The sequence below is a fragment of the Bos mutus genome, chromosome 8 (genome assembly GCF_027580195.1).
Source record: "Bos mutus isolate GX-2022 chromosome 8, NWIPB_WYAK_1.1, whole genome shotgun sequence".
Classification (NCBI taxonomy): Eukaryota; Metazoa; Chordata; class Mammalia; order Artiodactyla; family Bovidae; genus Bos; species Bos mutus.
Genome location: NC_091624.1, coordinates 105,732,545 through 105,748,127, shown reverse-complemented (window position 1 = coordinate 105,748,127; position 15,583 = coordinate 105,732,545). Strand labels below are relative to the sequence as shown.

The following is a 15,583-nucleotide window of genomic DNA, read 5'->3' as shown; positions in this document are numbered from 1 at the left end:
GTCTTCTACACCTGTGCTGCTCAAAGTGTGGTCCCCAGACAGGCCCTGGTCAGAACGTCCCCTTCTCACAGCCCACAGTGAGAAATGAGCCTGTCCCAGGCATGGACTCACTATTAAGTGCGTTGTTTGGTTTTACCTGACAGTGTTTTAATAGCAGAGCTTTCTCAGTGCATGGCTTTTCCCTCTGTACCAAGCTCCCTGTCTCACTGTAGGATGGTAGACAGGAGAACTGCTGGGGATGCTCCTGAAACTAACTGGATGTTTGCCACCTTCGGTTTTTTTTATGTGAATCGGTCATACATATGTCCCCTTACTCTTGAGTCTCCCTTGCACCTCTCCCCCCGTCCCACCCCTTTAGGTCATCACAAAACACCCAGCTGAGCTCCCTGTGCTGTACAGCGAATTCCCACTAGTTATCTGTTTTACACTCAGCCCTGAAACTGGAAGTGGAAATTCCCGAGTACGTATAAAGGTGTCCTCAGACAGATGAAACCATGACCCACACGTTCAGGGCCTTCTCACGTAGTGTGATTTAAAACAAAGGGTTTCTAGCTCTTGGCTTTTGATTGTGGTGCCTACTGGATGAACTCAAAGCTGTTCTCTTTCAGTTTATTCAGCAACTGATTCTACTCAGAGGATCTAAGCATCTTCCATTACTGTGGATGCAAACATAATTCATGCCACTAGGGAACTTCCCCGATGTCTTCCCAGTGAGGCGGGGTTAACATAGTCCTCATGTTAGGAGGTGAACGTAGCGGGCACAGGCATTACACAGACCCCACAGCAGCATCCTTTATGACCATGGAGTCGAATGCTGGACCTATCGGGGCTGCTCCGGAGGCTTCATATATTGATTTGGTAGGAGTGAAAGGGGTTGCATGAAAGATGCAGAGAAAAAAAGAAAGAGAAGAAGTAGAGAACCAGGGGGTGAGAGATATAACCTCTAGTACAGAGAAGAGTTGGAGGATCTCAGGGGGGCTGAAAAGGGAGGATGTGGGAACAGGTTGTTCCTGATCAAGGCAGAAATTTGCCTGGTTTCAGAGTTGCCACATTTAGAAAGAAAAAAAAAAAAAAAGAAGTTCAGTCAAATTTAATTTCAGATAAATAATGAAAAATGTTTAGTATAAGTATACCCCCAAATAGTGTATGGGATATACTTATACATTGAAAATATTTGTTGCTTATCTGAAATCCAAATTTAACTGTGCATCCTGTATTTTATGGCAGCCCTCCTGGCAGGGGCTGAGCTTGTTGCTAGAACTGCCGTGCACAGACCTTTGGGACCCTAAACAGAGTCTGTGGTCCCCACCTGGAGTGCCTGCCAGTTACTGGAGATAAGACTCGAACCTCAAGTCTGTCACTGGGGTTCTCAGACAACCTTGTGATGGTCTTCTCCTCACCTCCTCACCTTCTCCTGACGGGGAAGGAAAGAGGGGTACTTACTGACTTTCTGCTGTAGGCCAGGACTTAAACTGAGAGGGTTCCCACATATGAACGTGAAGTCTGAGGCTCAGTGCTGTGACTTCTTTTCTGTCTGCCCAGCAAGATGGCAGAGCTATGGTCCTACCCCGTAGCCCTTCTCTCTCCTCCACCCACACCTTCCTGGACCACATGCCTCAGGGCAGGGTTTGCTAGATGACAAGGTCCTGAAAGCGAGGTATTTGTCTTCTCCAGCTCCTTCCAGTAACTGACATCCAGGAGCTTGGCTGTGCCCAGCAGTGAACATCTGGGAAGACAATGAATAATAAAGGGGTGAATGAAGGAGTCTGCTGGGGTCAGACTTTGGCTCCACTACCAGACACGAGATCTTAGACCAGCTCCTTACCCCACAGCCCTCAGTAACCTGATCCGTAACATGGGTCTACCAGTACCTACCCCCCACATTGGGATTGGCATTGGGTTGGCATTTGGGATTGGGATTAAAGGACATAATAGACTAAGAATCTTATCACAGGCCTAGTGGTTAGAAACTTAAGAAGTAGTGGCTTTTTTTTTTTAATTGCTAGGGCACTTTCTTCAGGTCACGATTTGTCTAAACTACGTAACTTTGGGGTCCTCTGTTGCTTTTTGGAAAATGTGGGTGCCCCACACAGCCGTGTCCACATGACCTGTTTCTCCTTGCACTTTCATTGATGGCGAGGCCCTCATCCCTTTTGATAATCCCTGACACACCAGGTGCCTCTGAAGCCCCCGTCTCTCTGGGTCTTGCTCTTCTACAATCATCTTTCTTCCTGTCTTTCTCTCTTTTCTCCCTGCACGCTCCCTTCCTTTCTAATTTTCCTCTTGCCTCTAATCTCCCTTCCTCCCTCCTGCCAAGCCTTTTCACAGGCTGATCATCTCTTTGTTCTTTTTTCTGGCATAACTGGAGCACTGCTCAGAAATGAGATTATTGCATGTTCCAGCAAAGATTGTGGCCCCAGTCAGATAAAAGGACCAAGACCTGCTCCTAAGCTCCTTTTTCAAATTCTGTGCTAGTGAGAAAACTTATATTCAAAATCTTCAAACATCATAACTCCCAGAAAAAAGATTTTTTTAAACTGAATCCAGATGATTTTAAAAAATTTGATTCTTTCTCACCCTTTACAAAAAAATGGGATAGGCTTCTTTCCTGTTTGAACTCTTTAAAATTCAGCATAGACTCATAAATAGTTTCTGAGTTGAGTTATTCACCAATTAGAACGTGCTCAGTCTTAAAGACTTTTCTGCAAAATAAAAAGGTCAACAGCAAAGAAAGTGCTGCTAAGTTCTGCATTGTTATCTACCACGCATGTTAGCACCATCCTTCTGCTACACAGGCGGGCTTCCCTGGTGGCTCAGTGGTGAAGAATCTGCCCGCCAGTGCAGGAGACACAGGTACAGTCTGTGAATCAGGAAGATCCCTGGGAAGAGGAAGGAGGAAGTTTGCTCAAATTCATGTCCATTGAGTCAGTGATGCTATCTAACCATCTCATCCTCTTCCGCCCCCTTTGCCTTCTGCTTTCAGTCTTTCCCAGCAACAGGGTCTTTCCTAGTGATCCAGTTTTCTTGCCTGGGAAATCCCACAGACAGGGGAGCCTGGCGGACTACCGTCCATGGGGTCACAAAGAGTCAGACTCAGCTTAGCAACTGAGCATGCTCTACAGACAGTGCTGAAAGCATCTCATGCATTCATGTCACACATGCACACCCTCTTGAATACTCAGCCCTGTGGAGAACATTCCTCATGAGCCCCGAATTTCTGCAGCTGTGGGGTCTGATCAGCCTGCTTGCTCTCTGGCCTCCGCCACACACCTGCCATGCTTAGACACCCAGCTCTGGGCCATCTGTCCATCTGCGGCATCTGCCAGGGCTCACCTGCTCGTTCCTGTGGCCGCTCCATCGTCCTTTCAGATGAAAATCTGGACAGGACCGCTCGCTGCTGCTGGGGTGACTCACCCTCATGTCTCTCGAAGTTTTGAATCCCATCCCCGAGCTGACTCACTTGCTGGCTGTTGATCGCTCGTTAGGAGAGTGAGTAACAGTGTTTTGAGTGAACCGGAGGCCTGCTTCTTTTTTTATAGACTAGAGCCAAGAATGACTTCACCTGCCTTCACACTTGTTTTCTATAAAAAAAAATGCACATGGCTCTCTGCAGGGATCAGCAGAGATGGAGCATCTCCAGTAAGCCAGGCGCTGTGCTGGCCCATCAGGAATGCAGTAAGAAGTATGGTCTCTGCCTTTAGGGTGCTCGCCGTCCACCCGTGGGGGAAGGGAAAGGTCACTGTGATGTGAGAGCCTGAGGAGGGGAGGGGGCCCACGGCAAGTTACCGGGGGGTACACTAGAGACAGGCCCGAGGATGAGGGGCTTTCCTGGGAGAAGGTTACAAGTCTAGAGGACAGGACGGTAGGCAGGGACTGGGAGGAAGGCAGGTGCCGCGGCTCCCGTGGATCCCGCAGCAGGTGTGGAGATACAGCTGGAAGCTTAGGGAGGGTCGCGTTTGCAGGCCCCCAGCACCCTCCACAGTCTGAGCTGAACGCAGTGCCGGGGAGACCACCTCCCAGAGGTTTAAGGAGAACTTGAGGAGTGTCAGGCTACTGGGGTATCCAGATTCTACGGAGGGTGGGGGCCTGGTATTGCCATAGGAAATTGAGTGGAGTCCACAGAAGCAGACAAAGGAGATTCAGGGAGCAAATGAGAGTTAGAACGGGGTATGGGGGGGAGGGAAGGACGAATCAGGGAAGTCCAGAGACACAAAGAAGGACACAACTGCCCAAGGAGGGGCAAAGGGCAGAAGAACTGCTCTGCTGGGAGCTGCTGTGCCTGGACTTCGGCCTCAGGCAAAGCCCCACCCCACCTCTCAGAGCCCGCTGGAGCAGCCCATGTGTCACATCAGATCAGATCAGTCGCTCAGTTGTGTCCGACTCTTTGCAACCCCATGAATCGCAGCACGCCAGGCCTCCCTGTCCATCACCAACACCTGGAGTTCACTCAGACTCACGTCCATCGAGTCAGTGATGCCATCCAGCCATCTCATCCTCTGACGTCCTCTTCTCCTCTTGCCCCCAATCCCTCCCAGCATCAGAGTCTTTTTCAATGAGTCAACTCTTCGCATGAGGTGGCCAAAGTAGTGGAGTTTCAGCTTTGTAGGAAGTGCAATTTGTGGTCTGTTAGATTTTCTTCTTGGAGAAGGAAATGGCAACTCACTCCAGTGTTCTTGCCTGGAGAATCCCAGGGACGGGGGAGCCTGGTGGGCTGCCGTCTATGGGATCGCACAGAGTCGGATACGACTGACGTGACTTAGCAGACTTAGCAGAGCAGCAGATTTTCTTCTAATAGTGTAGAGTTTTATTTCCTTTACTATGAACTCACTGCTGATGCAAATACATGGAAATTATTCTTGCCCTTTTCATGCCCAAGAAGACAGACAGTCGGGGGATATAGAATCCAAGCTATTTTGTTTCAAACAAATGAATTAAATATTTTGACTAGTTGAGCAAATTCATCTGCTTCTCCTGTTTAACCTTTCCTCCTGCCTACACTCCTGTCGAATTTATGTTTTGTAGAAAGCTATCTCAGTTGCATTGACAGAGCGAAATAATAAAGTACCTCAAAAACTCTGAGAGCTATGCAAATGTTAATATGATTAATTGTTAATAACTTTGTTAAGCTTGTCTGTGGGAAACTGAGGCTTTTTTTTTTTTAAAGATATTACACATTGACATTCCTGCCTTATGCACTTGGTAATTCTATTCTTACCTGATACCAAAACACTGACGTTTATACTCTAATTTTATTTAAGGTAGCTGTGCTTGTGAGCTGTCTTCGTTCTCCATGTTAAAGGCTCTTTCTGATGCTCTTGTTTAGAATATAGAGCTTTAATTTATCAAATAGTTGCTATTAATATTTTCAAATTATGCTACGGAGTTCTTTTCTAATTTCTGTTTCTATACATCGTGACCCATGGGTTTCAGTTAACACTGACTAGAAGTGTAAGGAGCTGCTCATAAGAGATGAAAACGAATATTAGAATAATCTATATATGATGTACATGGGGCTTTCCAGGTGGCATTAGTGGTAAAGAACCCACCTGAAAATGCACAGGTTCAATTCCTGGGTCAGGAAGATCCCCTGAAGATCCCCTGGCAACCCACTCCAGTATTCTTGCCTGGGGAATCCCATGTACAGAGGAGCCTGGCAGGCTACGGTCCACAGGGTTGCAAAGAGTAGGACACAACTGAAGCAACTTAGCACAGCATAGCACATAAATGATGTACGCACATGTATGTGTGAATCACATAAGTGCACCATGAACTTCGGTGCTTTATCCTAGTTTCTATTAGCACATGTGTGCTGGTTCCACACAACCCCATCCAAAAACACAGGTCACAGTCACTCACACTCGCTCCTTTCCCCTCTTGGACTGCCCAAAGCACATCTCATTTCTCAGAGTACAGTATGGCAGCCGTAGAGCTAACCCTGCATGCAGGAAGCACATCTTAAATTGGTTTCGGATGACCCACAATGGACGTGCTGCTGCTTTTGCATACAGAAAGTATTGCTTTCTAACTGGCCTGAAAGTTTCTGCTCTTGGAAGCCACTTTCTGTGAGGTCAGAGATTTTCCTCATTAACTTTAAAAATAAATGGTGTTCTGATACCTAGTTTCTTCTTTCTCTTCTAAACACACACACACATATATGTCTGAACATAGACACACATCTGAACACAGACACATCTAAACACACACACACACACACTGCACTCTGGAATTTTCTGAGTGACAGGGGCACAGGTGATTGTTGTTTGAGGCCCTACTGACCACAGGAGACAAAACTGGAATTATTGTAGAGGTTGGGGTAACTTAGGTCACCCCAGCTTGCACAGCAGTTTAGAGGGATGCCTCCAGAAACTGGACACGAGGTCATCTGTTGCTCCAGGCTCCCCATGAGCAGAGCAGCAGCACCTTTGAGCCCCTGCTCCTCCTCAATAGCCTGTCGGGGTGGTTCCACCCCTTGTGGGAACATCCCTGCATGCTGAGGCCTGGTTTGGTAAATGAGGTCCCTCCCACTAATACAACTTCATTTTCCCTCAAAGCTCCACCACCTAGTTATAGAAGGATACAGTTTGCTTGGTAAAAAATTACAAACCCAGATTGCTTGTTTCGTTTTTCCACAACCCTCCACCTCCAACCAGGGATTTAGAGTCAGTTCCCTGAATGTTAGGAAGAGAAATGTTCATGAAGGTGCCATGAGGTACCCCATAGCAGCCCAGCCTGGTGACAGACCATGCCAGGGAGACCTTCTCTCCAGGGTGAGTTTCCTGCCCATCTGGAGAACTGGCATGAAGATTAAGTCAGGGGTGGGGGGGAGTGGTACCCTGTCCCACTGGAGCAGCTAAGTTTTGGAGCTAATGGTCTTTTCAGAGTTTGGTCATTATCCTGACCAAACCCTGAACTTGCCTGGACTGAAGAAAGAGCCTGGAGTCAGCAGCTGAGACATCAGTCGTTCCATGGATGGGGGGAGCTTACACACCACTAGCCAGCTCCTGGGGTGTCAGACATCCCACCTCGGGTGGCAGATGGTGGGCAGAACAAGGTGGCAGGCTTCACTGGGGCGGGCAGGGGAGACTGAGGTTGGCAGTCATAGGAGGGATTGAAATGAGGTGGGCTCATCAGTTACCTGAGGACTTCCCTGGTGGTTCAGACGGTAAAGCGTCTGTCTACAAAGCGGGAGACCCGGGTTCGATCCCTGGGTCGGGAAGATCCCCTGGAGAAGGAAATGGCAACCCACTCCAGTATTCTGGCCTGGAAAATCCCATGGACAGAGGAGCCTGGTAGGCTATGGTCCATGGGGTTGCAAAGACACGACTGAGCGACTTCACTTTCATCAGTTACCAGGGAAACCAGCAGAGGAGCACACCCCTCACGGCCCCTTTGATCAACTGTCTCAGTGGCGATGTTCTGATACAAAGATTAGAGCAACCTCTAGCCGGGCCCGGGTGGGTACACAGGCATTTACTGATCAGGCCCAGTGATGAGCCGGGGAGGTCAGCCAGGTGAGTGGGTGTAAGAGAGGTGGGATGGGTGGGGCAGAGCTGTCCTGGGGGCCTGGCCGTGCACTTGGGCAGTTCTGACGGCTCCTGCCCAGGACAGCAGGTCCCCGGGAGTCAGTGCACTATGTTTTCTCAAGTAGGGGCCATGCGGGGAGCAACAAGAAAGACTTATAGGATTCCCAGGAGGCACTTCTTAGTCACCTTTGCTCACTTTAAGACAGATAGGTAAGAAATGCACTTAGTATCAGATAGAATTACTCTTTCGTCATCCTTGCAACATGTAAGGTGAACAGTGCTAAATTGTGGAAAGGCCAAAGTAATTCCATGGGTTAAAATGATATAAAAATAGTTTAACTTCAGTAATATCGTCCAGTTCACTGCTGGGAAATGGCCACGGTTTTGCTTTCCTCATCCCAAAATCCTAGAGGGAGTGTCCGCAGTCCCAAATGTAGCTAATGTGGAGAAGATTGCCATTTTTAGTTACCTCAGTAACTCCTTTCAGGGTCTTTCCAGGTGGCTTTAGTGGTAAAGAACACGCCTGCCAATGCAGGAGATCTGGGTTGGATCCCTGGGTGGGGAAAATCCCCTGGAGGAGGAAATGGCAACCCTGGAGAAGGAAATGGTATTCTTAGCTGGGAAATCCCATGGACAGAGGAGCCTGGCAGGCTACAGTCCACGGGGTCACAAAGAGTTGGACAGGACTGAAGCTACTTAGCACACACGCAACTCCTTTTAGAAGGAGCACTGCCATTTCGATCGAAAGGAAAACATCCACACCTTCTCCAGAATGGCAAGCCCCGGCAGGCACGTAACTGGCAGAAAGGGCTCTGGAGAAAGATGTGAACATCTGAGCTCCGTATTCCTAGGACTGTCCCCGCAGAGGAAGGGGCTGCGGGGGGGGGATCTTCAAAGACTCTTGCCTCGTCTTCAGTGAGGTGGGAGCTCCCCCTAGAGGCGGATGGACTCAGTGCAGCCCTGCCGGGACTTCTCTCAGTGAGGGCAGTAGGAGAGGGTTCAGGAAGGCAGAGAGCTCCTTCCTGAAAATAACATGGGGGGTTCTTATTGAAATCCAAGAAGAGTTTGTGTTGAAAAAGAGATGGAGCCTCCTAGATTAGGGTTTGGCTGGTCCTGTCCCTCCTTTTTTGAAGAACGTAGGGAAAACCACTGGACCATTTAGGTATGACCTAAATCAAATCCCTTGTGAATATACAGTGGAAGTGACAAATAGATTTAAGGGACTAGATCTGATAGACAGAGTGCCTGATGAACTATGGACAGAGGTTCATGACATTGTACAGGAGACAGGGATCAAGAACATCCCCAAGAAAAAGAAATGCAAAAAAGTAAAATGGCTGTCTGAGGAGGCCTTACAAATACCTGTGAAAAGAAGAGAAGTGAAAAGCAAAGGAGAAAAGGAAAGATTTACCCATTTGAATGCAGAGTTCCAAAGAATAGCAAGGAGAGATACGAAAGCCTTCCTCAGCAATCAGTGCAAAGAAATAGAGGAAAACAATAGAATGGGAAAGACTAGAGATCTCCTCAAGAAAATTAGAGATACCAAGGGAACATTTCATGCAAAGATGGGCACAATAAAGGACAGAAATGGTATGGACTTATCAGAAGCAGAAGATATTAAGAAGACGTGGCGAGAATACACAGAAGAACTGTACAAAAAAGATCTCCCTGACCCAGATAATCACGATGGTATGATCACTCATCTAGAGCCAGACATCCTGGAATGTGAAGTCAAGTGGGTCTTAGGAAGCATCACTATGAACAAAGCTAGTGAAAGTGATAGAATTCCAGATGAGCTATTTCAAATCCTGAAAGATGATGCTGTGAAAGTGCTGCACTCAACATGCCAGCAAATTTGGAAGACTCAGCAGTGGCCACAGGACTGGAAAAGGTCAGTTTTCATTCCAATCCCAAAGAAAAGCAATGCCAAAGAATGCTCAAACTACCACACAATTACACTCATCTCACACGCTAGTAAAGCAAAGCTCAAAATTCTCCAAGCCAGGCTTCAGCAATGCGTGAACCATGAACTTCCAGATGTTCAAGCTGGTTTTAGAAAAGGCAGAGGAACCAGAGATCAAATTGCCAACATCTGTTGGATTATTGAAAAAGCAAGAGAATTCCAGAAAAACATCTATTTTTGCTTTATTGACTATGCCAAAGCCTTTGACTGTGTGGATCACAATAAACTGTGGAAAATTCTAAAAGAGATGGAAGTACCAGACCACCTGACCTGCCTCTTGAGAAATCTGTATTCAGGCCAGGAAGCAACAGTTAGAACTGGACATGGAACAACAGACTGGTTCCAAATAGGAAAAGGAGTTACGTCAAGGCTGCATATTGTCACCGTGCTTATTTAACTTATATGCAGAGTACATCATGAGAAATGCTGGGCTGGAGGAAGCACAAGCTGGAATCAAGATTGCTGGGAGAAATATCAATAACATCAGATATGCAGATAACACCACCCTTATGGCAGAAAGTGAAGAAGAACTGAAGAGTCTCTTGATAAAAGTGAGAGAGGAGAGTGAAAAAGTTGGCTTAAAGCTTAACATTCAAAAAACTAAGATCATGGCATCTGGTCCCATCACTTCATAGGAAATAGATGGGGAAACAGTGGAAACTGGCAGAATTTATTTTTCTGGGCTCCAAAATCACTGCAGATGGTGACTGCAGCCATGAAATTAAAAGACACTTGCTCCTTGGAAAAAAAGCTATTACCAACCTAGACAGCATATTGAAAAGCAGAGACGTTACTTTGTCAACAAACGTCTGTCTAGTCAAGGCTATGGTTTTTCCAGTAGTCATGTATGGATGTGAGAATTGGACTATAAAGACAGCTGAGCACTGCAGAATTGATGCTTTTGAACTGTGGTGTTGGAGAAGACTCTTGAAAGTCCCTAGGACTGCAAGGAGATCTAGCCAGTCCATCCTAAAGGAGATCAGTCCTGAATATTCATTGGAGGGACTGATGCTGAAGCTGAAACTCCAATACTTTGGTCAGCTGATGTGAAGAGCTGACTCATTTGAAAAGACCCTGATGCTGGGAAAGATTGAAGGCAGGAGGAGAAGGAGACGACAGAGGATGAGATGGTTGGATGGCATCACCGACTCAATGGACATGAGTTTGAGTAAGCTCTGGGAATGGGTGATGGACAGGGAGGCCTGGTGTGCTGTGGTTCATGGGGCCTCAAAGAGTCAGGCACGACCGAGTGACTGAACTGAACTGTCCCTGCGGTGCAGCCTGGGTGTCGCCGGGTGGGGGCTGGTGGGAGGCCGCGGGGGGCGGAGGCTGAGGAGAAGGTGTGCTGGGGTCCTGTGCCATCACCGAGGACATGCAGTTTCCAGCCTCGGAGTTCATTTACACTTATTCCTATGGTTTGGGGGAAATATTTCTCAGTTGCTTTATTTATTTATTGGCCATGCCACAAAGTTTATGGGATCTTAGTTCCCCGACTAGGGATTGAACCCAGACTCTCAGCAGTGAAAGCAGAGTCCCAACCACTGGACCATCAGGGAAGTCCCTCTCAGTCATCTTAAAATGAGGTCTAAACTTGTCTTCTACTCCCACGTCATGAACTGTCGTGGCCATGCTGATCCGTTCTCCTTCGCTGCTGCCGCAGCTGATGAACACAGGGCACTCAGTTAACGCCTTATCCGCTTACGGAGCGCCTGCTGGGCATCTGGTAGCCTACTGTGTTCTCCCACACAGTCCCCCTTCTTAGAGCTATGCTGAAACAGCGCAGGTTTTTTTTTTTCCCCTCTGTGTTTACAGAGGACAGAACTGAGGCTCAGAAGCAGATAAGTTGAAGGTCGTATAACTAGAAGTTTGGGGTGGTGGGACCCCGCTTCTGGCTTCCACACCCCATTGCCTTGTTAGTGATGATAAACTAATGGCCGGGGGTGTGTTGTACAAGTGCACGTGTGCTAAGTTTGCTTCAGTCGAGTCCAACTGTTTGCAACTGTGTGGACTGTAGCCCACCAGGTTCCTCTGTCAATGCGGATTCTCCAGGCAAGAATACTGGAGTGGGTTGCCGTACCCTCCTCAAGGGGATCTTCCTGACCCAGGGATGGAACCTGTGTCTCTTATGGCTCCTGCATTGGCAGGCAGGTTCTTTACCACTAGCGCCACCTGGGAAGCCCCTCATTGCAGTATATACAGCACATTAACTTTTTTTTTTTTTTAAGGTGGAAGGAGCTTCTTTTTAAAATGGTTTTTAATTTAATTTGAGGGTTCAGGATGGATTTTCTTTTAAAAATTTAAAATAAATAAAAATAAAAATAAAACCAGCTTGAAAAAAAAAATAAAATGGTTTTTTAAATTTAATTTAATTTATTTATCTATTGGCTGCACTGGGTCTCTGTTGCTGTGTGGCTTTCTCTAGTCATGGCGAACAAGTGGTATTCTCTAGTTGTCGGGGGTGGGGGGGGGGGAGCTGCAGAACATGAGCTCTAAGTGTGCAGGCTTGGTAGTTGTGGTGCAAGGGCTTAGCTGCTCCGAGGCATGTGGGATCTTCCCAGATCAGGGATTGAACCTGTGTCTCTTGCATTGGCAGGGGGGTCCTTTACCACTGAGCCAACAGGGAAGCCTGCACTTTTTTTAAAGAGGAAAACAGAAAGTTAGAAAAAGGTAAAAGGGCAAAGGTTTTTCTCTCATTGCCGCAGAAATCTGTCCTGCTTCTCGGCCACGTGTTCTGCATCTCAGCACTATTGGCGGCCTTTGCAGGCGGGCCGTCCTGTGCCTTGTGGGTGGTTAGCAGCATCTCTGGGATCTCTCCACCCGATGCCCATGGCACACACAGCTCCTCCCTGTCCCCAGCCGTGACAACCTGAGTGTCCCCAGACTCCACCACATGTGCCCTGCAGGGCAGAGTCTCCCCTGGTTGATAATCGCTGCTCTGCAGGGCCAGTCACCACAATGCTGAGTGGAGGGGGATGGACCAGGGCCGGGTTGGGTAACACGATGGAAAAAACAGATGAGACTTACAGCCTTTGGGGGAGACAGCAGGCAGAGGTCTGTGACATCGCCGAATAAATAAATGTAAAATGAAGTTAGTTATTAGCCGTGAGGGTTTTGTGATGGACTTCAGAACACCTGTGGCCGAACACGCAGACGTATTGGTGGTATTTCAGTAATTGTTTGTGGGCACACAAAAGCTTTTTAAGAGGAAGATATAGCAACTTGAGGACATGCATTGATTATTTTTACTCTCCCCATTCCATTAAAAAAAAAAAAAGAGTCTTCTATATAATACCTGAGTAGTCACAAGGCATTTATTATTTCTGTTCTAATGATTACAAAACTTTGAGCAGATACACAGAGGAATCAGAGGAATGCAGTCAAAGCTGAAGTAACTTAAGATGTGAGTGGTTATGATACAAGATAGTATGTCCTTGACAAGACAAAACCAACCCGGCAGGGCGTTTGAACTGTCTTCTTTTTCCCGTCAGTTTCCACCATGAAGTGCGATATGTGAGTGACATACCTCTGGTTGTTGCTTCTGTGTCTCTGCCCTCATCGGGCAGGAATTCTCTGAGGACACATTCCCCGCAGTCCACTCCTCTCTCTCTCTCTCTCTTTTTTTTTTTTTTTTTGGCCATACTTTGAAATGTGGGAACTTAGTCCCCTAACCAGGGATCCAGTCCATAGCCTCTGCATTGGAAGCTTGGAGTCTTAACCACGGGATTCCCAGGGAAGTCCCCCGAGGCCCACTCTGAGTCTCAGTGTCCCCATCCATGAAGAAAGGGAGTCGCCAGTGTTTTTAGCTGATTTCTGGCACAGAATCTGCAGAATCCTCTCTCCCTGTGGCTCCCTGGGGAGCATCTCCGTGCACTGGTCCTCCCATCTCCTTGAAACCCCCAGGCTCCCCTGTCCAGTTTGGAAACCACTCGATTAGGCATCCACCGAGGTCTGTTCCCTTTTCCGGGTAGTTTTCTCTATGTTTCTGCATCCTCCCCGAGTCTTCCTAATGTGTCTATAGATGCAAAGCTGAGCAAAACTGGTGTGCAGCAGTTGCCACTCTGGCTTAGCAGGGTGTGGGCGCCATCACTTATCCCTAGCCCCAGCCAGGGCGGGGGTACCCTGGCCCTGCAAGGTGTGACCACTCTTCTTAGAAAGTCACAACAGACATAGGATCAGGGCAGACACTTGCTGCTCTGCTTCCAGCCCTGCAGCCACAGGCCCTAGGGGTGAGGGTGGGATAAAGCCGGTCCCCAACCCTGTGCCTGCCCACAGGAGGCATCTGGTCCTCCCAGGCCTCTCACTACCCTCATAAAAGACCAGGGAGGCCTGCTCTTCAGAGAGTCATTCAAGTGTGTTATCTGTGATGCATGTTTATGAAGCATATTTACAGTAATAAAGTGTTCTACTTAGGAGCAAAGCAAACATAATAGTGTATTATCAATTACAAAGTGACTCTCTCTTTAACTAGAGGCATTTAAAATCCTGTCCCTTTGTAGCAGGGGCCTCTGCTTAGATCTGAGTTGGAAAAAGACACTTCAGGGAGAGCAGGGGGCAGGTGGGTGTGGTCCCCGAGCAGAGGGTCTGTGTTAAGGGATAGGGCAGATCCGCCATCAGTGTGAGGTCCTGTCACCTGGACCGGCCTCCAGCCCATGCCGAGGAGATGCTGTGAAGGAGCAATCCCCCAAACTGTCCATGGATCTCCACACTTCAGGGTGTGTTGAAGCTGGCAGCCCCCACCTGGTGGGTTCTGCAGTGGCCCTACCCTGGAGAGGGTGTGGCAGCGGGTGGAGCCTGAGCCTGAGGAGATGGAGCCTCAGGTGCCTGGGAGCCCCGAGCCCATGCGTGCAGCGAGGCATGGACCTCTCACAGCTGAGATGAGTCAGAGAGCTTGGACCTCTTCTTGGCCGATATGGGTGATAGACATACACACTCTATTTCCTGGTGAGTATTAAATCTGATGTTGTTATTGTTTAGTTACTCATTCAGTTCAGTTAGTTCAGTCGCTCAGTCATGTCCGACTCTTTGCAACCCCATGAATCACAGCACGCCAGGCCTCCCTGTCCATCACCAACTCCCAGAGTTCACTCAAACTCACGTCCATTGAGTTGGTGATGCCATCCAGCCATCTCATCCTCTGTCGTCCCCTTCTCCTCCTGCCCCCAATCCCTCCCAGCATCAGAGTCTTTTCCAATGAGTCAACTCTTCGCATGAGGTGGCCAAAGTACTGGAGTTTCAGCTTTAGCATCATTCCTTCCAAAGAAATCCCAGGGCTGATCTCCTTCAGGATGGACTGGTTGGATCTCCTTGCAGTCCAAGGGACTTACAAGAGTCTTCTCCAACACCACAGTTCAAAAGCATCAATTCTTCAGCACTCAGCTTTCTTCACAGTCCAACTCTCACATCCATACATGACCACTGGAAAAACCATAGCCTTGACTAGAAGGACCTTTGTTGGCAAAGTAATGTCTCTGCTTGTCAATATGCTATCTAGGTTGGTCATAACTTTCCTTCCAAGGAGTAAGCGTCTTTTAATTTCATGGCTGCAGTCACCATCTGCAGTGATTTTGGAGCCCCAAAAGATAAAGTCTGACACTGTTTCCACTGTTTCCCCTCAGTTGTGTACAACTCTTACAATCCTATGGACTATCGCTCACCCACCCACCCCACCCCCACCAGCTCCCTCTGTCCATGGGATTCTCTAGCAAGAATACTGGAGTAGGTTGCCATACCCTCCTCCAGGGGATAAAAAAACATAAAAGTCATACAACACAGTGGGTATCATGAGCCCCAATGGTCAGAAATCACTCTCAGCTGGCATAGCAGAGACCCCGCAAAAGCTCTTTCTCTGCGAGTCTCTCATCATGCAGGGGTGTGTTCAGCCCCATCCTTAGGGCATATCAGCCTCTCCATTGTCCTCTATCCAGTCATCCTGTTCCATAAGAGGAGGAGGCATCCTTAGTGTCAGCTTAAGATGAAGAATTAGTTTATTGGAGAGTGTGGGGTGACTGAATCTATAATTTGCATCATTAAGAGAAGTGAAGAAAGAATTAAGATACATTAGGGCTGTGGGGTGTAGTATGTAAATAAATACTTCATA

The 15,583-nt window shown here is 47.9% G+C and overlaps 1 protein-coding gene across 2 annotated transcripts in view; it reads left to right on the top strand.

The window, feature by feature from the left end:
- Positions 1-15,583, top strand: part of GALNT7 (polypeptide N-acetylgalactosaminyltransferase 7) — a 135,967-nt gene that overhangs the window by 69,888 nt on the left and 50,496 nt on the right. The window lies entirely within an intron of this gene.